The sequence below is a fragment of the Ailuropoda melanoleuca genome, chromosome 4 (genome assembly GCF_002007445.2).
Source record: "Ailuropoda melanoleuca isolate Jingjing chromosome 4, ASM200744v2, whole genome shotgun sequence".
Classification (NCBI taxonomy): Eukaryota; Metazoa; Chordata; class Mammalia; order Carnivora; family Ursidae; genus Ailuropoda; species Ailuropoda melanoleuca.
In genome coordinates, this window is record NC_048221.1 from 136,226,130 (window position 1) to 136,247,234 (window position 21,105).

Sequence of the window (21,105 nt, forward strand, 5' to 3'; positions counted from 1 at the left end):
ATCCTTCCCCAGCTGAGTGGTGTCTCCCTAGAAAGGGCTGGAGGAGACCCCACTCATCCCCGACCTCCCCAACAAGAGGAGGGACAGCGCCCCCTGGTGGTTATGCTTGAGTGAGGCGCCCTGAGTCCAAGCACCCTCTGGCACCAAGGCTTTTTGCCCATCTGGGGAGGCAGTCAGGTCTGAAAAGGACCCCCAGGGCCGGTGACCACACAGAGTGCCCGCTGCAGTGTCCAGCACGCAGAGCACGGTCTGGAATGGCGGGAAATTGGATGCTTCGGGAATGCCCGACAAGAAAGGGATGCTTAATGCACTCTCCAATATTCACATGCACAAAAAGCTATGTGAATGAAAAGTTTTTAAATGATGCAGGGGTACTTAGGATACAACATGCAGCAACAAAAGGATCTTACACTGCCATATAAATAGATGGAAATATATTTGTACACACTTTTAGGTAATACATAGTACATGTTGTATGTTATATAACATACATTTATATTTATATATTAGTAACATTGTTACTATTATATTAATACATTAAATATATAACATATATTATGCATTACTATATATTACATGTAACATTACATACTATACATTATATACAACATACTTTTATTACATTTATACTTCCATACTGAAAAATGTCTACAGTGATTGCCTCTAAATGAAAGAATTCAAGATTTTTGTAATGCTTCTTTAAGCTTTCCTATAATGTGCTAACTCTGTAAACTGTATTAAGTTGTCATCATCATGAGGAGAAAAGGAGCAAAGAAAAATGTGTCTTTGTTAGGTCTGAATTCCAATATCTTTGAATTGACTATGCTTTTCCATTACTGTCAAAATAGGCTTTTGATGCGAAAAGGCATTGAGGGGTGTAAGGAGAGAGATCAAAACATCGGCTCTCCAAGGATGTTTCTGGCTTGAGTCTTCCTTCTGAATGGAAATCTGCCAATCCCATGGATCTCAATGACAACATATCGCCCTGCCATAAAGCCCTTTCTTCTGTTCCCCCTCAAGTTCTCCCCCAGCCAAATTCCCTGCACATGAACTATGACAAGCATAGATGTATTCACCACACCAGCAGCCAATGCTGACATTTGAGACTGTGACGTATTGGCTATATTTTTCTTTCTGATCACAAAGGCTAAACGCGATGACCTTCAGAAAGCACGAGGACCTCCACCTGTCCAACAAAGTGCCCTGGAGATATGATAACACCATTAACAAATAAATAGGCCTTGGCTCTTAGTAAAGGTTTCCCTGAGAGTTTTTCATGTCACTTCAGATCTGCTTTACAAACTGTGAAGTGCTGGTATGGCCGCAGCTGCTAAACGCTGACTGCTCATTTCCGCAGCCTCCCTGTCTTGTCAAGCCTCCCCATCCTTTGTACATACTGCGTGTTCTGTCTGCCTGGAAAGCCCTGGCCCCGCATTTGTGATGAACTCCTACTCATCCTTCAAAACCCAGTTCTGGCATGTCTTCTATTGTGTGGTGGCCCTGACCTCCCTGAACAGACTTGAGCACTACACTTCTCTGTTTAGGTTTAACAAACTTCCAGAAGCCAGGGGACAGAGAGACAGAGCTTGTGGCTGATGCAGATGAAGGGTACCGCGGTATGATGCAAACCTGGGGGAAGCCGAATGGTCCTACAAAAAAACCAGGGACTCGGTACTCTGGCATGTGTTAAGTGGAGAAGCAACGCTGAAAATAGGAAACTTTTTTGACATACTGTATCCAGAGCACTTGGTCCCTCCACTCCCACCCTATGGCCACATGCAGAATGCCAGCACACAGACATTTACCCCCTGGCAAAACACACAAGGGTTCCTCTTGACATAAACTGAATTAGCTGTGGAGACCTAGGCCCACTAATATAGACATAGTCTTACATTTAGAAACCTCCAGAATACCAGCTGATTCTGTCCTGGGCACCCACAAAGCAACACCTGCCAAGCCACAAGCTCCCCCAGAGGACCCAAAACTCTCAGTCGACCTTCTCTCTCATTATTACACACACGTTTTGAGAATCCAATGGTCACAGCACCTGAAGAAAGACTGAAGCATGGAAAGAATATCCAGGAGAAGAAAAGACACTAAAGCAATCAGAGAAAAACCAGGGATACAAAGAGAATTAAAACAAAACAAAAAAGGCTTTATTATCCTGAGACTGGAGGGCCATGCTTTGTCACCAGCCCATTCAATAAGAGACCCAAAAATTACAGAGAAGGAGCCCTTCGAGGTGACTCAGGCAGTCCCCTGGTTTTAGAGCTGAGGGATGGGCTTGGGCCATCGGGCCGCTATTAACAAAAATATCATACACAGAAGGGCTTCAACAAAAAACATTTCTTTTTCATAGTTCTGGAGGCTGGAAGTCCAAGATCCAGGTGCCCACAGATTAGGTGACCATGAGGAATGACTTCCCGGTTCCGTCTTCTCATCTTCTCACTGTGTCCTCACCTCACATGGAGGAAGGGGCAAGGGAGCTCTCTGGGGTCTCTTGTAAGGGCACAAATCCTACTCATGAGCCCCCTGCCAGGACCTAATCACCTCCCAAAGGCCCACCTCCTAATACCATCACACTGGGGCTTAGCCTTCAACATATGAATTTGGGGAGGACGCGAACATTCAGTCTGTAGCAGGGACCCATGGCTGCTGAATGGACAGGCTGGGGATGTGAAAGCCACATATTTCCACGTGAACGAGTTTTAGACATTCTGTTACGCTGTTCCTGTATATAGTCCGTTCTGCTGTAACACTTGTTTCTAAACTGCAAATTGGTACCAACAGATTGATATATTACAGAAAACTTGAACACTCTGTGATTTTTCTGCGTGCTTAGGAGTGGTTTCTTGGGCAAGAAACATTATGGTGAATGCAAAAGAATGGTGCCCAGCTTAACTGAGCTGCTTGGCAATTCTCAATTGCTCAAACACTCACCCCTCAAACATCTACCAGCTACCTCCATCACCGCGTGTGCTATGGGGCACGCCTTTCCACATCTGGTGCTAGAACTTTCCACACCATTCCACACCCCTCCTGCCCTACTTCACAATAACTCACAAGCTGCAACCCTTCCATCGCCCACTTCTAAATGCAAAGCTACGTTTCGTTTCTCTTGCACTTCACAGGAAAGTTCCATGTTTATAGCAGTATTTACGTATGTCCTAACCATTTTGCATGTGTAAAACTGTGCTTTCCTTTTCTAATAGGATTGTATCTTTTTTTTCCCCTCGGTGTGTCACTGCTGAAGGTTTTGAGTGCAGGCCTGCAAGCCCGATTTTCCCATAACCCCTGTGGTTCTTACTGTGCAATTTTGCATGATGCCATGATTTTTAGGAACACGCATGTCTTGTTATAGCAGAATCGACTATAATGTATTACTAAATCTCTGCACACAAACTACTTTCTGCAGTTTCTCTGATCCCTGAACAAAGTCACAAAGAGCATGGAGTGCTAATTCTGGTTTGGAAAATGGGGTCACCACCACTGAATCACACGCCAGTCACTCCTAGTGGGTTATTTCTGGAGACCTCAAAACTTTCATCTCCTGCTTGGCCTTCTCCCCACACTGAGCCGGAATCTCTTCCTGGGATAAGGCCATTTGTTGGGTTTTGTTAGCATAAAAGAAACCTGCATACCATCTGTTTTTTTCCTTCCACCATATACAAACTAAAATTCAAGCATAAATAATGAAATCTCCATTCCTTGCTTTTGTTTACAACAAAGTAGCCACATCTCGGGGAAGCTGCGAAGATGAAGATCGAAGATCATACCTGGGTTCCCATGCGGCCGCTCATCCATTTGTTAGCTGTGTGACCTTGGGCAGACTCCCTGACTCTCTGAGCTCTGGTTTCCTCTGTCATGAGCAGAGATAACAAGGCTTACTTCAAAGGGGTTTTGTGAGGATCAAATAAGATAATGGAGTAAAGTATTTAGCACAACGGCTGGCACTTAAGTGTTTTTCCATTTATCTTTTTTTTTAATCTTTTTTTTTTTTTTTTTAGGACTAGTCAACCTGATGTCCTCGCTGGTCACAAACCTATTCCCTCATCTGCGTCTTATGTGATTTGCCTACATTGAAATCTCTTTCCCTCCCTGACCTCACCCCTAATTTGGAGCTTACAAATTGCAAAAAGGAATAACGGAAAGGTACAAAGCCTCTGAACTTTCGGACCAGCTCTTCTGGCTTATGGTAGCCAAGTTCTCTCCTTTTGCCTCTCCCTCCCGTTAATTAGCTTAGAGCGTTTAGTATTCGGTATCCGTTTACTCCACATCCGCTAGGTGCCTCGTACACTCTGGGTGGCTGAGGGCTTCACTTTGGAGAGACTCCATCTTCTCAGCAAAATGAGGATAATAATATCTATTATCGTCAGGTTGTTGGAAGGCTTAAATGACACCAGGACTGGAAAGCACCTTTTCACTGCCTGGCACATAGCAGGGGCTCAACAAAGAGTTGAGCTTTTATTGGGTGTCATGGTGCTGAAAATGACGAAGGACAGCCCTGCTGTGAGGGAGCTAGTACTCCAAGAAAGATAAAGACCCCCTTTCATTGCACTAGCACAAACCAGCAGCTCCTATGCCGGCCGGGAAGGTCTGCAGCCCTCTCTCCTCCTACAGACCCAAACTTGCTTGAGCAAATGTCTCCCTGGCTAGGAACAATGACTGATTACGGACGCAGAGGACTGAAAAGGCAGCAAGCTTGCTTAAGCATGATTCATCATTGTCTGCTGCAGTAATTAGAAGTATTTTGGTTGGTTCTAGGTCAGAATGACCCAGTTACTGTACTTTTTTTCCCCTGCAAAAGTCTATGGTGAACCTTAAAACAACAACAACCAAAGGCTTAGGAAAAGATAACTGCTCTGTGGCTTTTGCTCAGAGGAAGCACGTTACTCGGCCCCACTCTTCAGAAGCAAGCTCTAATCACAGAACCCGCTCATGCTCAGTCTTGGATTTTACTAGACCTAAGTAGAATTTTCATGGACACCCCCCCTCCACTGGAGCTCCTAGAACCTGTTTCCCCAGAACCAAGTATGAAATAAGTACCAAGAGAGTGTTTATTGGGGAAGTGCTCCTATAGGCAGGTTAACTTTCCAAAAGTAAGGAAAAAGAGAAGTCAGGACCGAAAATATGTGAGATTTGCTAAACACTCTAGGAATAAATGAACACTTTTTACTTGCTTCTTGCTAATGCTGACTCATTGGCAAGGAGAGTTTCTGCATATGTGATACAACATACTTAAGGACTGCAAAACAGCACGAATACTAGAAGACAGAGAAAATATACATAAGGATAGAAAGCTATATCACTCACACCCTTAGCACCTAATACAATTGTAATTTGTTGAAAGGCACAGAAAAAAAGACTAGAAGGAAATATACGAAAATTTTAACAGCAGATGTTTGGAGAAATGGAATTATGGACAAATGTTTTCTTCTTCCTAACTTTCTGTTATTTTAAGATTTTATTTATTTATTTGAGAGCAAGAGAGAGAGATCATGAGCAGTGGGGAGGGGCAGAGGGAGAAGCAGGCTCCCCGCTGAGCAGAGAGTCTGATGCAGGACTCCATCCTAGGACTCTGGGATCATGACCTGAGCCAAAGGCAGATGCTTAACCAACGGAACCACCCAGGCAACCACTGTCCACATTTATTACATCTTTTACAAACAGTCATGTGCAATTTACATAAACAATTTTCGGGGGGCAAGGGGGGATACTAATCATAGCATTCCATCAAGCTTGCGTCCACTTTGGGGCAGCACAATACGGGACAGGGGAAGGACCGGAGTGCTGGAGCCACCCGGCCGTGCCATGGCCACCCGCACGGGGCAGGTCTGGAGGCTCTATAAAAGGGGTGCCCTGGCTCGGTATCTTCTTAGCAGCAGCCCTCAGCTCTGGCTCCACAGCTACTCGTGCATTTCAGGTGACAACTCTCCCAGGGTAAACCGGGCACCCTACTGGGGGCTTGAATGGGAAGCAAACGTCCCCAGAGCTGTCCTCCAGTTCAGCTGTTCTCCTGAGTCCCTGCCTGAAGCTGCCCCCTAACACCAGCCCACCCACCTATGGAACTTCTTCTCCTCTGGAACTGGACGCACACGGGGGTCAACAGAGTCCAGGGCTGGGATGGGTGGACTTGGACACAACGTCTCTGCCCCGAGAGAGACCTGGGATGCCCCCCCTCCACAAACACCAAACTCCCCATCTTTCTAGGTCAGCCTCGGGTCCTACCCGCTCCAGGCAACTTCCCAGATTGCCCCAAGCCCCTTTCTTTTTTTGAATTATGCTTATTAAATCTGAGCAGATACAGAAGCACATTTGTAAGAGGTTTGCTATGAAGACTCATGATACAACAAAGAGCCATGGGCCACCTCCAGTTTAACAAGAACATCAGATTACAGCTGCTGACCTCCTGCCTCATTTATCCCCGCCCCCAGGCAACTGGTGTCCGGAATTGCATTCTTCTTCCTTTACGTTACAATTTTCACAAAATTTTTCATTTAAGTTTAACTTAACATTAACCTAAAATTTAACACAGATTTAACTTAACTTTTTTTTTTTTTTCCTATTGGGCAAAGATCAACATTAGCGTGCATAAAGACACCTGCGGGTCTTGCTAAAGCACAGATTCTGTCTCAGGAGGTCTGGGCTCAAACCCGAAATTCAGCATTCCTGATAAACTTTTTGTTTTTTTATTTCTTATTTTTAAACTTTTTTTTTTAACTGATAAACTAATTTCACTGAATTTTAAGTTTCAACCTAAGCAGCATACTGACCAGTTTTACATTTTCAAGCTCTGTGTGAATGGGCTCACACTGTTATGATTTTTCTAGACTTGCTTTTTTTGCTCACTACAATGTTCCTGAGATTCTTCCCTGACACGGCCCATATCTGGGAGTCACTTTCCCGGTGGGACAGCACCTCCTACAATTTGTTGTCCCACTCTATAGTCTTTGTTTGTGCGTTATTACCAAAGAAGCCAATGCAAACATCCCCATGCATGTCTCCGGCAACACGCACAGCGCTCAAGGCTACCACACAACCCCAGGGGGCACCATTCACATTGGAGGCTGCATAAACAGCGCCCCCTAGAGCAAAGAGGCTGTACCAGTTTAGGTTCCTATCCTGGAGACCATGTGCCTGCTTGTTCCTTGTCCTTATCCACTTTTAAATTTTTGCTCCTCAAGAAGCTGTGAAATGGTATCTCACTGTGGTTTTACTATGCATTTCCTTCTTTCCTAGTGAAGTTGAGCGTCTTTCCATGTTTGTTAGCCGTTTTTCTCTTGCCCCTTTCTAAATTCTTAACTATCCCTTCAGTTTATCTTCCCAAACCAAAAAAATCTTCTGTGAATATTAATATCGTACTTTTACCTTATAGTTTAGGCCCTGCCCTACAATATATTCTAGGTTCTCCATTTACTGTTTCGTAGGATTTTTCCCCTGATGGGGGTGAGGAGAGCTCCTCCATCTTCGCAGCTTTTACTACAGATTTGGCAATTTCATTATTTTAAATACTCTACTGTTAGAATTTCTTCCCACTGTTCTCAAAAGAGGAAGGTTCTCTGAATCCTGGTGAACAGGAATTTTCAAAGTCATTATGGAAACCAAACACACAAACCAGGAGAAAATAAAACTAATAAGTCTTCTGATGATTTTTTGAAGGTAATAACTACACCACGTTACAATTCCCTACTTAAAGTGACCAAAGTCACGTTTGAACAATGTTGAAAATTGCCCAAGCCAGTTGAAAAAAATTGTCAAGGGTGAATTCTTCATCCAATCACATCACCGAATGACTTCCAACCTAAAAAAGTTATCTGGTCATTCTTTTAGAAAAACTATAGCTAGCAAAGAAAAAAGTAAAATTTGACAAACGTTTATCATTTCATTTGAGCATCAGTATTAAGGATTTGTCCCAGAAAAGACAGAACTTGTACCACTTAATGCTTACAGAGAGAATATAGCTTGGCAAAGGGCTTTATAAAATATTCTATAATCATAGATTTTACAGCTTAAAGGGAACACAAACTCTCACCTGGTCCAACCCTCTGCCTCACAAAATAAACCGTTATATCATTCTAAAGACACAAAATAAACCGTTATATCATTCTAAAGACAAAGAATAGGACATTTAATCCAAGTAAATAATTCTGCTACTTTCAATGAGGGTGTTCACACATTATAAACTTTTGCCATTTATGGACAGATGTGAAAGAGATTTCTACCACTAACTCACTTGGACATAAATGAGAATTTGGAATGGATGTAAAGTGATAGAAAGGTCTCCATCCTTGACAAGTCATCATTCTGTTCTACCAGAACATGGACCCCAGGATTTTTCTGATCTGTTCCTCAGACACAGCAGCAAACATGAATTCAGGGCCCCTTCCCAGTGTGGACAGAGGGAACAGGGGTGTCCAACCTAATCTCTGGTGTACTATTTCCCCGAGCAAGTTTCATTATTAATGGAATGTGATCTTACAACCTCAGAAAGACTGATTCTGCGATCTCATGGGTTTACTCTATTAACAGCTGTTTGACTGTCAATGCAGGAGAGAAGCCTACAAAAAAAAGTTAAAGGAAAGGGAAATTAAGGAATTCAGTGAATCTATATCAGCAGAACAACAGATGTACAGACCTTGCTGAACTATTGGTAGAATTAGGACTGGGTGAAAAGCAGTAAGATGAAACAGCCTCCCAGACCACCATGCCTCTTTCTTTACAACACTCATCACACCAACAATTTACACTTCAATGTCTGTCTTCCCACAAGACCATGAACTCTATGAGGGCAAAGACCACATCTGTTTTGTTGATTACAGACTCTTCAGAGTCCAGCCCATGCTGGCTGTCTCCATTTACTTCCTGATTGAATGTATGAGTGCAGTCCTGCTATTTAGAGAGAAAAGACTGTCCAGAAGACACATAGTCCATCTAATCCACCAGGCGCCCAAGTTTACTCTTGGATCAAGTTTCACCACAAGACATTTTTAACCCCATTAGCTTGGTTCCTCATGGAGTCCTCTTCCCAGAGCTTCAGTATAATAGTATAACCTTCACTTTTTTCCAACACCATCATGGAAAACAGCCATAGAAACTGGCTTTTGGAATTTGTTAACATTAAGTCCACTATGTTATATACCATTTATATGCAATCCCACAACAGAAATTATTTTGAGAATTTAATGTCAGGGGGAGAAAGTTCTTTCCCCTGAAAAACTGGTATGTTTCTCCCTTTCTGGTAATATGCCTACTAGCACTTATCACTTTGCCATTTTGTGCTGACTGCCAGATAAATAGTGATAAATGCACACAAAAAATAGGCAATTACTAATTTCAGGAAAAACAGAAAGCAAAGTGGGAAAAACAAAAACTAATACTACATGTACTGATGTACTAATGCTACGTCCATGGCTCAGCTGTAAAAATGTTTACATTGCCATAATGATGTATACTTCGAGCTGAGCTATCAAAAACTATGAATAATCATATTGGGAGGATGGAGGCCAGGATGGACGTATCTGCATGGGGAGAACAGGGCAAGTGTGAAAGAGAGAAAAATCCTTATCTTCCATATCAAGAATTAATAAATATTACCCAAAATTCAAAAATCAAGTAGTAAAATATGTTCTCTAGAAATGTCAAGATAATTACCAAAAGAAGCAGTTACAAGGATTGAAAGTTGTTGCCTCCCCAAAACAAGAAAAGGGATGAAAGGGTAGAGACTAAGACTGCAATTAGTATTTGACATATAATACCCTTTTTCCTTCTTCACTAAAATTCTTGTCTTACTAATAAGAAAATTAAGGCTCACAAACATTAAGTAACCAAGATCACACAGCTAGTATTTAATGCAGGTTTACCGAAACCTGAAGTTCCTAATCTTGCCACTACATTATGCTCCCTCTCTACTCTCCTATGCTAAAGGAACTAATGACATAAAGGAAGAAAGCTTGGAGCCACATGGTCTCCTAAAATGCCATAGTATGTAAAGAAAGAAAAAAGTTGCAAAGACAACAAAAGTGAAGAACAATGTTTAAGACCATTCATAAAGCTAGGGTTATATTAACCTACATAAACTCAAGCCGCCAGTGGATTTTTTTTCTTTTTTTTTGCTACAACAAACTAAATTGGGATTTACAAAAGTACACCTTCACTAAACCCTGCCAAGTGTCTGATCCCTCTATGCAATGCTGGGATAAGCCTTCGGAAGCACCACACACCACACAAGAACAGTCACTGGGTACCAGGGCAAGCTGAACTCAGAAAAGAGTTTAAGCCCATGCACTGTGAAGTTCACAACCAAGAATCAGCCAGGAGGACCTCGGAGCACAGTGCGCAAAGGATGGCGTGAGTCAAGAAAGAGGGAAGATACCCCACAGTGGAGTCAGGGGTGCGGACATCCAGGCTAGAGGTTCAGAACCAAGTCGTTGAATTGTGACTGGGTTTGGGGTCCATCACATGACACACCGTGCAGAGGATGAACAGAGCTGTCTGCCATGAACTGCACAGAGTCTGATGCCCATTCAGCCGGTGACAAAATGAGTGATATGCTTTGGAAAGCACAGTACGAAAAGCAATGATAAGACGAAAGCAGACCAAGGCCAAATCTGTCCCAGACAATGAGGTCATGTTGACCTTCTGGGGGAAGAGGATGTTCAGACAGGACCTGGTACTGCAAGGCAAATATCAAAGCGCTATTTACAATCCCGCAGAAGCAGCTATTGTGAGGATTTACTATCCACCTGATAGGGACGGCACATGGCCTGTCCCTAGAGGAGACTTCTGCCAGGCATTTCACACATCACTTCATTTCATCCTATGCAGTCCTTTGAGCTCAACCGGACAGGAAACGTGAAGGCAAGAAAGATGGGGTGTCTCACCCAAGTACATACAACTAGTAAGATTTGGATGCAAATCTATCACGCTTGCAAGCCAGTGACCCCTCCACCTTTCCTCTTATCCAGTTCCATCTTCTGGATACTGGACACCAGCCTGAAGAGATGAGCAAGACCCCACCCCATTCTGCTCAACCCAGACCTCTGGCTACTGAGTCAGACCAGAATTTCAGATCATAACCACCTCCCATGGAGAGGTCTGACTGTCCCTCACTCTGACCCTGGCATTGTCCTTGAGAACCTTCCCTTCTGCCTGTCCTGCGACCCAGCCTCCAGTTGATGCTGCTCAGGCTGTCAGGCTCTGCCACCTACCTCTAGGCCTGGCCTGGGCTGCTCTGGCCTTGAGCAGCCCATGCCCTACAGACCTAGCAAAAGTTCTCTCCTTTTGTGGGTCTTCACCGAGCCTTACGGGTAATGTCCAAACTGTCTTCTGTAACTAACACTTTCTCCTGAGAGGAAGGAGGAAAAAAGGGTGAATTTCACATTTGAGCATTTATTTATTAGGAGTCTAAATTGCCACTGGCACATTTCAAAGCAATATTATTGGTCCATGAGAGAGTGATTCCTCGGATGCACTAAATTACTATCCCTTTTCTGGGAATGAAGAGTTCTTCACCTAAGCGTGTATGAACCCCAAGAGAAGACTTGCCCAAGTATGTACTTAGAAAGCCTCCATTCTGTGCCAGGCACTTTGAACCAACTGGTCGAAAAGACAGTGACAATTCAGAGACCCCAAAACTGTGAGCTACATAGGCTGTGAGCCAGCCCACCAGGGGCAGAGAGGCAGGGGCAGCCTCCTGTGAAGGGTGATGTTCCCTGTGGGTCATCTGGAATAGGAAGCAGGAAGGAGACTGACCAGAGATGCCCAAAACAGCAGAGCTATGCCCAGGTCCTCCTGTCTTTCTGGTTTGACTTTGAATCACAAAGAAGAGGAATGAATGATTCCAAGTGTCCTGAGGAAGGACCAGAGAGTGAGCTGGAAGGTGACTGTCTGTTCCCCAGACCGACAAGGAGAGCAGGAAGGTGTGGCCACAGGAGCCAAGCAGGCGGGGAAGAGAACATACCAGGCACAGGAAAGCCGTTCCCAGAGCCACCTGCTGTCCACTCTGAGGGCATGGGGCAGGCTGGATCTATCCACACCCAGAGCAAGTGAAGAGCCGAGCTGACCTCCTTACTATACACAGAGGCAAATTCTCCCAATTACGCTGACACCACTCCTAAAAAATCTGCCCCCAGGAAAATGGCCACTGGACCATATCCTTTTGGTTTGCTTCATAGAGCTATGACTCCCTCTATTCAGAACTGAGAAGCCAACACAAAATCCAACCTCAAGCCAAGTGTCTCCTATCAGTGAATGGGTCACCCAATCACATTTTCAACCCCCTTTGGGCTGCCCAGATATGAAAAGTGGAGGAAATCATTTGGGGAGGTCCAGCTGGGGAGGCAGGGTGATATCCCATGGATCTGGGGAGGCAGGGTGATATCCCATGGACCTGAAGTAATATACATAATTACAGTGCCCAGGTTTGTCCCGGGAAGTAGCTTCTCAGCAGGGTGCAGTGAACCACAGATCAGACATAAAGTGTGTAACACCTTGGGAGAAATAGAAGCAGCCCCCACCTCTCTGCTTTTGCCCCTGTGTCCCCCCACCTCCTATGTCACTACCTGTTGAAGTCTTAAACACCTTTCAAGCCAAGAAGGTAACTGTTATGGGTTAAATGTGTGCCCCCCCCCAAATTCATATGTTAAAGTTCTAACTCCTGGCAGCTCAGAATGCCCCCTTATTTGGAAATAGAGTCATTGCTGATGTCGTTAGTTAAGATGAGATCATACTGGAGTAGATTGGGGTCTGAATCTAATATCCCTGGTGTGCTTATAAAAGGGGGGGAGATTTAAACACAGACACACCCACAGGGAGAACATCATGTAAAGACTGGAGGAACACTGTCATGAGCCAAGGAACTACTGGAAGCCAGGAGACGGGCCTGGAACAGATCCTTCCCTGTGCTTCAGAGGGAGCACGGCCCTGCTGCCACCTTGACCTTGGACTCTGAGGCTCCAGAACTGGGAGAGAATGCATTTCTGTGGTTTAAGCTACTCAGTTATGGTACCCTGTTACAGTAGCCCAAGGAAACTAATTCAATGACCATCTCAGTCCATACAGGCTCCTTTAACAAAATACCATAAATGGTGTAAACAAAACAAATTTATTTCTCTCAGTTCTGGAGGCTGCAAGTCTGAGATCAGGTGCCAGCGTGGCTGGGCTCTGGTGAGGACACTCTCCCAGTTTGCGGATGGCCGCCTTCTCACTGTCTGGCAGAAGGGACGAGGGAGCTCCCTGGGGTCTCCTTTATAAGGGTGCGGATCCCATTCATAGAGCTCTACCCTCATGCCCTTAGTACCTCCCAAGGAACCCACCTCCCAGTTACCATCACATTGGGGGGTAGGTTTCAAAATACAAATTTCATGGGGGGACACACCAATATTCAGTCTATAGCAATGACTTAAAGCTTATCTTCACCAAGAGGACCTTTCCAAGCTCCCTCAAGAAAGGGGAGTTTTCCTGCCCTGCCCTCTGTTACAGGGTTCCCCCTTTCAAACAAGAGACAGTGCACTCCCTGCAGAGTGGGAAGAAGAACCTTGGAGGGAATGACTCAAAACGAGAAACTGAGCCAAATCCCTCTGTTGGGTCTCTGAACCCAGGAGATGCAGAGGGGAGGAGAACAGGAAGAAGCAGGGACACAGTTTGCTGCCGAGTCATGGTGGTGGCAGAGCACAGGACCAAGTTCCTACATCAAGGACCCAGAACAGCCTTCAACCCAGACACACTCAGTCTCAGCCTGGGCGCAGCCAGCCCGTGACCACTGCTGTCCCAAGTCACGTGCACCCCGTCATGCCCCTCCCAGCAAAATCCTTCACCTGAATGGACTTCACGAAATCTCTATTTCTTGATCAAATGAGGCAAAAGTAAAACTCTCCTACTGCACTCACAGGTATCTCCATCGAGCACCTGCAGCTGACTTGCCAGCCAACCGGCAAAGCCTGGAAAATAGGGAGAAGGCGTTATTCCTCAGCCCACTTCCACATCTGGTGACTGACCAGGAGCTTGGCACTGAACAGCGCTCAGCAAACACTGTTCAAAATTCATCTCGATGCAGTCAGCAGCGTGGGCACCCACCAAGCTGCCATCCAATGGCTCTACAAAGGGGTGGTGGCCTCCAGGGACTGAGGTAGCCCACATTTCCGTACCATGGGGGCCGGCATGAACACCTGTCAGGGGGGCAGCTGTGCCCAGGAACGGAAAGGCACTCAGTCATGGTACCGGGGCACTCACCACGTACTCATGACATGCCAAGGAGACAAGATCGGCACATCTCGGGGGATGAGACGAGACGGGTAATACTTCTGCGCTGAAACAGGAGGAACAGACTAGGCACTATTGAAATTCACAGGGAAGGGATAGCAACAAGAGTTAGAGAAGTCTGGAAGGCTGAACTCCAGTGTCCTGATGCTTCCCCCTGTGTGGCCCCTAAATTCCAATCGGTGAACATATCCTTGTGAGGCCTTCCTCCTAATCTTTCTGGCTCCTACACTTCATACCTAACCACCTGTTCCTAATGGCGAACGTCACTCCCCCTTCTAATCAAGCCCCTTTCTCATTTTAAATCTAGAACCTAACAGATATGCGATCCATTCAGTTATTCAACAAATTTGTGTGGGGCCGTCTATGTACCAAGCACTGCATGAGGCCTATTATGTTGGTTTGAGGAACCTCAGCCCTAATGGAAGACACACTAAATACAGCACAGTAGTGACTAACACTAGGGAAAGGCACCCGACTCAGCTGGGAGAGAGGAGGTCACGCAGGTGGCCTAAAGAGACCACACCTGGATTAGGGAGGACAGCCAGATGGGGCAAGACAGGAGCAGCACCTTTAGGCAGAGTGAGAATCCAGCCTCACTTCCAGAAGAGGAACAGACAGGTGCCACAGGAGGGCAAAGGTATGGTAGGCCAGGGGAGCAGGGAGGAAGAGGGGTAAGCCTGGCCATGGAGGCGGGCACTGCAGGACACGAACCCCTGCCCTACATCCACAGCCTGGCTCATCCAGGTAACCCTGGGCCACGGCACACACCAAAGAACCTTCCAGACATACCGGCAGGGAAGGAAGTTGGAAAAGTAGGCAGGGCCAGAAAGCTAAGGAGCTTGGTCTTGACTCAACAGGCCATGTCAGGAAAAACCCTGTGCTCTGTGTTCGAGTTCCCAGGTGGAAGGGCTTCCCAGGGAGTGCTCCCAGCCTCCAAGCCCTCACCACACTACACGGGTGATGGCAGCCAAGGCTCTTCCCTCCAACAGGCAGAACTCAGCCAGAAAAGGCCTATTAGCACTGGAGACTCTGTGCCTTTTTTCTCCTTGTGCGAGGCAGCCTCCTAGGTAACATCAATGTGAAACTTTCTCTTGGATGGACCCCTCCCCCTGCAAGATCTAGCCTGGGGTTGGGGGGCCAGGGAGTATTAACTAGGCCATTTGGCTCTCACACCTTAACCACACATCCTCGGCAGATCTGAGGGGAGACTCTGGTCTCCATCCGACTCCTCCAACCGCTACAGCTGCACGAGGGTGAAAAGAAGGTAAGAGTTCCCTCATCAGCCCCTGGAGCCCCATGGGAAAGCACAGCAGGGCTTGATGCCCCTCAAGGCACGACTTGAGTCGTGGTTTGGAAGGCACAGGAGGCTGCCGTGGTAGGAATGTGACCGGCTGTGGAGACCTGCCAGGAGCTGCTGCCAGCAGCCCCGGGGAGGAGCAGCCAAGGACCTGGGCCAGAGCAGTCATGGAGAGTGGAAGAAGAGACACGTGCCCTCCCCTCCCCAAACACACCCGCAGAGGATGACAAGGAATGCTACGGCACCTGGCGATCGGCAGGTGGAGACAAGGAAGGACACTCAAGGTCAGGGGATGCAATCCAAGCCTCCAGGAGAAGCTGCGGGACAGAGAGGATCGGAGTGTGTCCCGGATGAGATGCGTCTGGGGGAGACCCCCAGCAGGCAGTGGGACAGCCCAGTCTGAAAAACTTGTCCGGCAAGATGGGCCATCTCCACTTTTCCACTTCAAAAATGCCCAGATGACAGATTTGCCAAGACAGCTTGAAAACACTGGAATGCTGAGCTCTGATGAGGTTTCTTTGGGACGGCGTTCCAAAATGTGCCTGACAGGCTGTCCTGCGTGACTCAGTCAGCTTCCCTGAGCACCTCCACGCCGGCCTCTCAATCACAAAGGCCGGAGAAGGTGAATGAATGTCTGTTGCCCCCAGGAGTCTGGAGGGTTTCACAAAAACACTAGTAGGCTGAATCAAGAATAATGTCAGAGGATTTGGCCTCTGCTCTCAGATAAATGCGCTGTCACCTCCTGTTCCCAGAGGAGGGGCTGATGAATGATCACTCTGTCCAGAGAACATCTGCTCTGTCCTCTTAGGCAGGATTCCTCTCCGGGGGACACAGGAGGAGCTGGTGAAGTGACCACCTTGCAGCCGCCAGGTCAGTGCCCCCGACCCTCCCTCCACACACGGGCGCCTACAAAAAGCCGCAAGTCTCAAAGGGCTTCCTGCAGAGGGAGGAGCAAGATGGGGCCCGCAAAAACCTCCCAGAGACCGAGACACAAGGGAAACGGGACAGAGAGCAGTTGCCTCGCTCACATCTACATCATTTAAGATAAATAAACAACCTGATATCTTCTTGGAGAGTCCCGGGCATGGGAATAACAATGTCTGCATTCAATCATCTTTTTTCTACCTACCACACTTCCTCTTATCATGGCTGGATGCTGAGCTCTTTGAGATCATGGTCCGCATCTGACTCGATCTCTGTTACCTCAGCACGGGCCATGATGCCGAGCACACGGTATATTATTCAGAGAACCCTGAACACAGGATTAAGAAATGAGAAGATGGATAAATGGATGGGATGTGTGGGCAGGTGGATGCGTGGGTGGGTGGGATGGATGGATAAGTGGATGAAAGGTTCAGTAGATGTATGGACAGATGGATGGGTGGGTGAGTGGATGGATGGATAAGTGGATGAAAGGTTCAGTAGATGTATGGACAGATGGGTGGGTGGATGGATGGATGGATGTTCTTGCTTTCTGAGAGCAAGATCAAGAACTCTCAGTTAAACAGACTGATCAGGAAACGGGATGTTCATGTCAATTTAAGTTTGTAATGAGTCAGAATAAAATTCCAACCCAAGCCTACAGAAGTTCAGAAAAGAGAGAAAATTCTATTGGTTAAGAAGATTAGGGAAGACTTCCTGAAGGAAGTAGGCCCTGAAGGGTAGCTAAGATGTTCCCTAGGAGCCCAGGACTGTGCTAGAGATTCAGGAAGTCCAATTACAGCAGAGATCTTGAATGTCGTTTCTGGACAAATTAATTACAATGGCCAAGATGCTTAAAACTTCCTTCCCTGAGAAACCCATCCTTCAGTTCTCAGATTGGAATCCCTCAGGGATGACTTAGAGCCTCACTCTTCCCACACCGGGACTAAGTTCAAGACACCCACCTCTCTCTGTCAGGGAGATGAGCTGTGGGTCCCCAACGGACTCGCCCCCCCACACAGATGAAAATATGTCCTTCCTTGGAAAAACAAAGAGAATAGATTTGACTAATTGCAAAGGTTTCTGGAACCATGCCCTGCCTACTTATGGTCCCATTTATGAATAACAAACAGGAAAACAACCCGATCCAATTTAAACTTTCTTTTTCAGCTCAAGAACAGAGAAGCTCTAACTGTATCAAACTCTCCCCTCTCAGGTAGACGGTGTGATGAAAGAATCTATACCCAGCTTCCCACATAACCCTTCCCCAGGTTCCTTCACCCAAGCTGCTCCAGCCACAGAAGGAGGGTCGCTTTGACCTGATTATCTATGTCTATAAATCTTAAATCATATTCACTTAAGTAAAACATAAAACTAGCTAGGCTGCATAAAATGTCTCTTGAGTTGCTGGGAAGAGTAATTTCTTTCATTTTTCCCTTGAGAGGACCCTTCAGATCCAGTGCTGGGTCATCGAGCACCTGTATATTTTTTTTTTAGGAGCCTTCAGATGGCCTCTTGAGGTAAGAGGTCTGAGCCCCTCTGTCAGGTGGGGAAAGAGGCTCAGGGGACAGATTACCTTGTTCCATCCCAGTCCAGGCAAGCTCACTGTGCCTTCCACCAAACCTGGAGAGCTCCTCAACCCTCAGTCCTACAAGCTGAAGATTAACTTCCTTCTCAAGCCTTAGGAAACGTGCAAAACTGGCCTTGCCCAAATGTTTTCCAGAAAACCCTGCAGGAGTCACACCTCTTCAGCGCATTACTAAATACTCAGGGCATAGAACAGAGTAAACACTTAATAAATATTTGTTGAGTGAATTAATTTTTATTTATAGGAAAAGAGTTGCCTCTTTTTCTACTTCAGCCCCATAAAAATGATAATTTCTTTCTTGGAGTTCTACTAAATTAAATGATGGTTCTAAGAAACCAATTCTTCCCCAGAAGCCAGTGGTTGACAGAGCACCTAGAAAAAAAGGCAGCGTGGCCTCAAGGCCTCTTAATGCGACCAGAATGTTATTTGTCATGGTGGCTGCAAAGCAGGGTGTGGTCAGCCACTTTAGGAAGAAAAAAATGTGGAAAGAACAAATATAAAAAATACGAAAGTTTAATTCTGATCCATAGAAATTTAGTACTGGTGCCCTTCCCAAAACTTTTAAACGTTAGAAGAATTTAAAGGCAGCATTGCTAGAGGGGGCAGTGGCCCAGAATTGTGAGTGTACTAAACGCCACTACATTTTTCACTTTAAAATGATTAATTTTATGTTATATAAATGTCACCTCTATTAAAAAAAAAAAAAAGCCTTTGCATTTCTGGCACTGGTTCTGAGTATAACTCGGCTGCCTTGTGCCGTGGAAATTCCACCAGCTGCAGGCTAGAAGCCACCCAGTAACAGAGAGTAAGTGAGACTGAGCCAGGATATTTCTCTAGGGACACAAAGGGCAGTCTCACCGACGGCAGTCGTGGCCACATCCACGGAGGTCCTCACAGTGCACCAGGCGCTGTGGCACATCTGGGGTGAATTAGCTCATTTAATCCCCGTGACATCCCTAAGAGACGGGACTATTGTTATTACCCCAGCTCACGGCTGAGGATACTCCTCTAAGAAACTCGGTGCATCTATGAGGAGTGTCATTCTTGAACCGGATGTGGGCCCACTGTCTAATTAAGCACGGTCCCTGCTCCCAAGAAGCTGTCTCAGGTACAAAGGCACAGACGAGTCAAAAGACGAGGAGGAGGAAGCGCCGCCGTGGACAGTCCTGGGAACAAAGTCAGCACAAGGAGCAGGTGCAGCTCACTGGTACACGGTCAGCCGCCCCTCCCCCACCCAGGATCCCCAAGAGCTAACTGCTCTTGCCTTCTCCACTCCACCCCCCTAATTTGCCCCAGTGCGAGCCAACCTTGCCCTGAATTCCCATTCCTCCACCCGGAATGCCAACCCCTGCCCTGCTCCCACTCCCTCATTGATTTTCAGGGAATTAGAGTCACTGTGCTTGCATTGGATGCCCAGTTCTGCCCTTGCTGGCGATGTCGCCTCGGGGAAAACTTGACTTCCCTGAGCCTCAGCTCAGATAGCGATGATGGTGTAACACCAAAAAGGCTACGACCTCTGGAAAAATGTTTGATGGAAAGTGGACAGAGAGTGACCTTCTGCTGCCCCTTCATCAAAGTCTGGTTCCCCAAGGCCATTCACAGGGAAAAGCTTTGTTCTCAAAGAGAATACGGGAGGAGGTGAGCCCCACACCCTGAGCCTGGGCCTCACCAAGCCTCACCAAGCCCGGCCTACAGGCGCCGACTTGAAGGGCTCCCACTGGCCAGAGGTGGGCAACATGAGCACCAAAAACGATGACTTCACTGAACTGAGCACTCGGAATATGTCAACAATCCGTACATTCATAAAAATCCAACGGGACGCCTGGGTGGCACAGCAGTTGGGCGTCTGCCTTCGGCTCAGGGCATGATCCCAGCGTTATGGGATGGAGCCCCATATCAGGCTCTTCCACTATGAGCCTGCTTCTTCCTCTCCCACTCCCCCTGCTTGTGTTCCCTCTCTTGCTGGCTGTCTCTCTCTCTGCCAAATAAATAAATAAAATCTTTAAAAAAAAAAAAATCCAACAACAGTCCTTGGTCAGCTTTGGAGGATGCTAGGGAACCAACCCATTATTCTGAAACCTGATGGATAAAGAGCCAAGTACTTCCTGCCTCTCCCACGTATACCACATTTTAGAGTAGCCAAAGAGTGATGAGGCAAAGTCCTCCATAAGGTTCCAGCAAATACATGAAGAAGAAATACTGTAAATTAAGGTAGCCTCATTTTGCAGCCCCTAATGAAATCGGGATCTTGGCAGTGACCGTCGGTTGTGGCTACCTCCAATGCTCAAAGACTGATGGGGAATTTTTAAATGGATGGATCAGGCTCACGATCCCTGAACCCACTGGCCGATCCCAACATCACAGAGGGGACAATCAGACACAACACGCCTCCCACTGTGATGCAACATAAGGTAAAAATCATCCCTTGGACATGTATGGCCAAATACCGAACCTGCATCTGATCTAAGCTATATCAAGTTACCAATGTACTGAATATACAGGGGGAAAGGTGCATATGAAACAACAGCCCACTGACGCAATCCGTAAAATCCAGGAAATAGGGAATTGCAAGAGACCAATGACCTCGTGTTCTCGACGAATAAATGGCAAGGAGGGGGGAAAACAAATAAAGGAAGAACTGCTACAAATCGAAAGACCCCTAAGAGGTTTATCAATAAAATGCAACATACGGACCTTGTTTGGATCCTGAATCCAACAAGCAAACCAACTGCAAAAACATATTAATGATACATCAGGGGAAACAGAATACTAACTGGATAGTTCAGATTATAAGGAATTACTGTTAAATTTTAAGTTAGGTGTAATAACGGCTTCTTTAAAAAGAGAATACCTTTAGAGAGACCCACAAAAGTACTTTCAGGATTTGTTTTGTTTCTTTTTTTTTTTTTTTTTTTAAAGATTTTATTTATTTATTCGAGAGAGATAGAGACAGCCAGCGAGAGAGGGAACACAAGCAGGGGGAGTGGGAGAGGAAGAAGCAGGCTCACAGCAGAGGAGCCTGATGTGGGGCTCGATCCCA

The 21,105-nt window shown here is 46.2% G+C and overlaps 1 protein-coding gene across 1 annotated transcript in view; it reads right to left on the reverse strand.

Annotated features, from left to right (window-relative positions):
* Positions 1-21,105, reverse strand: part of GREB1 (growth regulating estrogen receptor binding 1) — a 139,268-nt gene that overhangs the window by 86,532 nt on the left and 31,631 nt on the right. The window lies entirely within an intron of this gene.